The sequence below is a fragment of the Salarias fasciatus genome, chromosome 5 (assembly GCF_902148845.1).
Source record: "Salarias fasciatus chromosome 5, fSalaFa1.1, whole genome shotgun sequence".
NCBI lineage: Eukaryota > Metazoa > Chordata > Actinopteri > Blenniiformes > Blenniidae > Salarias > Salarias fasciatus.
The window spans coordinates 26475844-26482227 of NC_043749.1; positions in this window are offsets into that span (position 1 = coordinate 26475844).

Sequence of the window (6384 nt, forward strand, 5' to 3'; positions counted from 1 at the left end):
ACCCACTCGTAATGTCATGCCATCAGGTGCAGATGAATTGTGGTACACATCAATACAATGTGGTGTTTTCACCTGAGGCTCCTGCAGAAATTGTAGTTTGGAATTTGCTGCCCCCTGCTGAAATTAAAAGAACAACTCCAGCTTCCGATCTCACCTGAGTGCTCAGGGGGGCAGAAAATTTAATCATATTGACAGTAGAAGACAGTCAATGATGTGATCTGGGCCTGATTTTAGTCCATGAAGCATACATACCAACGAAAAGCTGGTGTTTTACTTACGTTCTAAAACAAAATTACATTTTTTTTTTTTTTTAAGTTAATATCTAAACCTGTGAAAAATCCCATCGTGGTCTCATGTATTTACTGGCCGTCACTGAGATTTACTGAGAAGATTCACCGGAGCATTTCACCACTGGGTGGTGAAAGGTCAGCACTTCTCTGACTCACAGTAGATACTGTCGCCATACAGAGCAGGTGATTTGCAGAGGGTGCGGATCACGTTTTAGTGGGCTGATTATATCATTTTAAAGAGCCGACTCACAAGAAACAGCTGACTTTTGTTGGTGGGTAACAGAGTCTTATCTTAAATTTCAGTTTGTCTGCATTACACATTCATGGCACTTCTTTAACTGAAACATGAAGAAGTAAGACTTTGTGTTTCATGTACTTTCTGATAATTCTGCAGTATAACAATACATGTGAAATATGAAAACAACACAGCCTTCCTTCACCTTTAATTGTGAATTGTACCCTGAAAATTAACGTAAACGGTAATAATATTCTGTCAAATTTGTCTGTGCCACTCTTTTTCCAGCCAATCCTCCATTACGACACATCTTTCCCAAACCTCTCTGTTTCTCACGTCGTCCTTTACCATCTATAAGAATGATGGACTGCTGATAAACACCCAGCTACACGAGCAGAGTAAAAGATCATTTGTGTCAGATTAATTTCACTCTGTAGGATTTGTATGAGAAGGTCCAACAACGAGAACATGCCCAGTTCAGATCTGGCTGGGGGTTTTTCTATGCAGAATTTGCGTGTTCTTCCCGTGATTGTTGTACTCCGGTTTTTGAGTCTGTGTAAGTTTTGGCTTTACAGTAAAGTGATGTTCTCTCACGCTGTTTTCCTCTCACGAACTATCTGAAGATAATGATTAAAAAACGTAGGTTTCTGTGGTCTTCAGGCGAGGCTGACTTTTGGTCCCGGTGCTGCGATGTGTTTCTATCTTGGCTTTTTCCTGAAGCGCCGCCCCAGAATACAGTGCGTGAGTCAACTAATCCCTCCCAAGGAATGAATGAAAGCATGAATATTGCTTCTCTGTTGGCTAATCTCCTGCACTCCGTTGTGATTTGTTATCTGTCATCAACCTGTCCTTCCTTGCTGCCGCTCTAATTGTTGTCAACATATTGGCATGTGCTTGGTGCCACTGCTGTGTTCCCCATCTTTATGCTGCCAAAGCAGCCCGGCCTTCAGAAACCGCCTTCACTTCTCTTTTTTGTGACGATGTTACAGTGATACTTCTGAAATTCAAAATATTTGTTTAGGCTAATCCTTAATTTGTGCTCATTTTCCCATACTGTGACAGTGAAAGCCAGTGATAGATACTTCCCATGTTGCTGAACGGGTAATCTACGTCAGCCTCTCTGAACATGTTAACAGTCGTAACTGGAGCTCCATTCAGCCCTCACCACTGCTGCCTGTATTCTCCATTAAACTGGCCCTCCAGTCATGCTCGTACACAAACTCACTGGTTTCACGTCAGATACAAAACTGTTGTTGGGAAAACTCCTCAACAATAATAACAATATTAAATTTTATTTATAATGCACTTTACATTTCAACGGAATCTCAAAGTGCTACAGCAGTGCCAGGGTTAAAAACAATAACAACGAATAGCAGAGTTTAAAATACAATACAAAAACCAAAACAATGTCATTAAAAGACTCCTAATAGGCCTTTTGAATAAGAAGGTCTTAAGGCCTTTTTTGAAGACCTCCAGACTTTGTGGAGCCCTCAGGGTCTCTGGGAGGGCAATCCAGAGCCGAGGGGCAACAGCCTGAAAGGCCCTGCCTCCCATGGTGGAGAGTTTAGTCCTTGGTTGGTGAAGGCAGTAGGTGGAAGAGGAGGAGGAGCGCAGGCTTCGTGTGGCGGTGTGGATGGTGAGTAATTCACTGAGGTAGGCAGGGGCGGTTCCACGGATGCACTGAGGGGTGAGGAGACAGAGTTTATATTGTATTCTGTATTGTATGGGTAACCAGTGAAGGGATTTGAGGACAGGAGTGATGTGATCGTATCTGCGCCTCCTCGTCAGGATCCAGGCAGCACAGCTCTGAATGTACTGGAGTTTTTGGAGGCTCTTGCCAGGGATCCTGACGAGGAGGGCATTGCAGTAGTCCAACCTGGAGGAGACAGAGGCATGGACCAACCTCTCAGCATCGGAGTTTGGAAATGTTTTTTGAGATGGAAGAAAGAGACCTTGCAGAGGTGGTGGATGTGGGTGTCAAATGAGAGATGAGAGTCCATTCTAATTCCTAGGTTTGTAACAGAGGTGGACAGGGGAATGTTGTGATGAAGAATGGGGTCCCTTCAACAGTCCCTTCAGAGTCCATGATCTAGTAGATTCATCAGTCTGCTGCAAATGACAGAAATTTTCAAACTTTCTACATTTATTTCCAATAAATAATGAAGGATCAGTGCTCTTACTTTTACCTTTTACCAGTTTGTTTCTTCATCACTGCAGACACTGTAAATAAAACTTTTATTCTTTTAAGTTTGAGTAATGTTTTTATGTATGAATGCATTTGTATTTCTAAAATTTTTCTTTGTGCCTCCTCGCTGTCTCTTGGCCAGGTTGTAACTGTGAATGAAAACTGGTTCTCTATTGATCTTCAGTTAAAATAAAGGTGAAATACTAAACAATCACATAAAGACAGACAGTTCGCTGCACATATTTTAGAAGGAAAAAATGAACCTCAATAACATGTTTTAGAACTGTGGAAAAACCCCTGAATAGACAGACAGAACTTGAGCAAGCACAGGCAGAAGATACAAAGCCAGGACTCGAACCCATGGTCTTTCTCTGAGCCGATAGAGCAGCTTAGTCAGTTTTCTTTCTGCAATCAACATTTTGCCAAACCTCAAGTAAGTCCTCGTTAATAATTCACCCAAATTCTGTCTAAATTGCACCGTGTTGTTCAGCCCCTGATGAAAGAAAGCGGTGAGATCGGTATCGTGGCTCCAACTCTTCTTATCAGCACCAGTTCTGTAGTAGTTTGTCTCGTGTCAGCTATCCGGCCGATTTGACATTTCCATAATCTCTTTCTTTCTGCTGGGTGGTTTCTTTGTAGGATCCGTAGCTTCCAGGAAATCCCGAGAATGGATCTGTCACCTGTCTTCTTCCCGTACCATCAGTGGAAGAAGTGAAGTAAAACATTTCTGCCTGGGAGGAGTTTCATCTGCGGCGTGTTTCTGTACGTGGCCGTCAGCCTGCTGCTCCGTCTCAGATTAAGGTTCAGATAAAAGCTTATCTCCAAAAAGAAAAAAGAGGAAAGCCAAAAGTAATTTTACAGCTCTTCAGAGAGACATTTATTTCCATTTAGAGAGAAATGTGCAGCCATTTAAACCTCACATCCCTCTGTGAATATATTTACGTGGCTGCAGAGTCGAGAAACTTTTCCAGTAAAGAGTTCTCAGAAGTTCTCCTGCAGCAGCGACGTGACGCGAAAACAAAAGCAGATTTACTTCACATCATCTACTGGATCAAGTCAAGATGTCACCTCCAGATGAAAACAACGGAAGCTGATTTATGGAGTGTAACAGTCTGGGGTTGGGTTTCCCACTCTTGTGGGGACCTTCCATTGACTCCCATTCATGTCTAACTCCTAACCCTGACCCTAACCTCAACCCAGACCAAAACAAAGCGTAGCCCTAAAGAAATGTGTTTGCACTTTTCCTTTTTTCAGTAACAACAACATGGCCAAGAAAACACTGTTTCCCTTCATGGGGACCCAAGAAATGTCCCCACAAATGACATTGTGCCAGGTTTTCCTATGTTGTGGGGAAATTTTGTCCCCACGACCATACGAAAACCCACATACACACACACACACACACACACACACACACACACACACACACGCTCAGTCTTGTATTTCTATCCTTGTGGGGACCGTCCATTGACTCCCATTCATGTCTAGCCCCTAACCCTGACCCTTACCCTAACCCTAACCCACACCACAACAAAGCCTAACCCTAAAGAAATGTTTTTGCACTTTTACTTTTTTCAGTAACAACAACATGGTCAAGAAAACACTGTTTCTCCTACTTAGGACCGGAAAAAGGTCCCCACAAGGCACGTCGTTCCACGTTTTGCTATCCTTGTGGGGACATTTGGCCCCAACAAGGATAGAAATACGAGAACGCACACACACACACACACACACACACACACACACACACACACACACACACACACACACACACACACACAAACGCCGGATGCCCTCTGTCGGTATGAAACGCCCCAGAACCAATTGTATATCACAGATAGAAAACGAATGTTTGTGATTTATTTATTTTTCCCATCTTTTTTCCTGATAGTGTCCTCGGGGTTGACCCTGATCTCCTGACGGCTGGGATCAAGATTTTCAGCCCCTCTAGTGGTAGATGACTAGAGAGAGCTGGTTATGCTAATGAATTACACCTTGGACGCAATGATCACACACAAAAAACACTTTTTTCTTTAAAACTCTGGATCAAGGGTGTCAAACATAAGGCCCGTGAGCCAAAACTGTCCCACAAGAGGCTCCAATCCAGACCGCCAAACCATCAAGCAAATTGTAAAAATATCAAAGAAAACACTGATTTTCAAGAATTCAAGCCATTTCTCAAGCGAAGCAGACGCAACACTGAGAACGAGCAAACAAGCAGTTTGTTTCAGTCCTTTGCTGAAGAGTTTCCTGTTTTAGGACAGCCGTCGGTACCTGCTCAATATGGGAGAACAAGAGCATGTGTGTGAACCCATCGTCACACTCAAAACATTACAAGATTATTGATGAAGGGTGTTGTAGAGGCTTTTTCTTCCATTCCTCATGTGTGATCCTTTCAGGTCCAAGTGACATTTTTTTTAAGTACTTTGGTTTTTGTTCATTTCCAAGCTATCAATTGCTCTTACTTGCAATAAAACAAAATGAATGCGTTTATTTGTTAATCTGATTCAGATCCTTTGGATATATCTGTAATCTGTAGCTATAGGGTCTTGTGAGAACTTGTGTCATGTACATCATACAAAATCCACTGGGCATGAAATACAACTCTTTATTATTTAACTGATGGACTGAGTAACTGACACATTAAGAAATGCATCTGAAGGCATATCAACAAATGAAAGAAATAATCTAATTGAGTTCTCCAAAAGCAAAAAAAAAAGATGAGTCTACACCTTTCTTCATCATATTTATTCTTAAAAATGAGTAAGCAGACAGTTCATGTGTCCTGTGAATACCAAAATGTGTGTAGAACAGTACAGAACAGTGAAACACCTTTCATTATATTTCTATAACAGGACCTTTTGAGCATATCAAAAGTCAAAACAAAGAACGTATTTCTTTTTATTACAGCAAATACTTTTTTTTTTTAAACGTTTTCATCTCAAGAAACAGATCACAGATTTCTAAAAGGAGATGTAAAAATATACATCGACGTGATCAGTGTTAAACAGCAGGCTACAATCTTCTGATGCACACAACTAGCAACTTGCAACAAACATCAGTGAGGAGGTGATAATGCCACAATGCAACCACACAGGAGGGACCAATCACATGTTTGAGAGGACGTCGCAGCTTAGACAGGAGGAGCCTCGGTCTCTGAACACTTCCTCGATTTCCCTCGATTACTGACTCAATCACACACTTCCTCAACTCATCAATTCCTTATTTTCTTCCCCTGCTTTCTTTGCCTCCTCCTGAAAAGCTGTAAGAGAGTTTTTCATTCCCTCAGATGCTCTCCTCTGATTGCATTTTCATCAGGAAACAAGGACATGAGAAAGAAAGGAAGGGAAGTGAATGAGTTGGACGAGGCGAGGAAGAGTGGAGGGACGACCGGGAGAGGAGTGAGAGCTGACGGGACCGAGCTGGAACGATCCGAACAATGAGACCGGCTCATCGTCCTCTGACACGCGACCAGACTGCTTTCACCCCCGCAGTGGCTCAGGCGGTGACACTAACTCAGATGTTTCTCTAACTGAAGTTTCCAGAGTGAGAGGAAGGGTCACAGAAAGGCAAGGGAGGGGGAAAAAAAGGCTTAATGCTGCAGCACGTCTGTGTGACGAAATCAAAACATCACAGCTTCATGCGATGCCTGCGTCATCGCTCAAGCCCTGCGC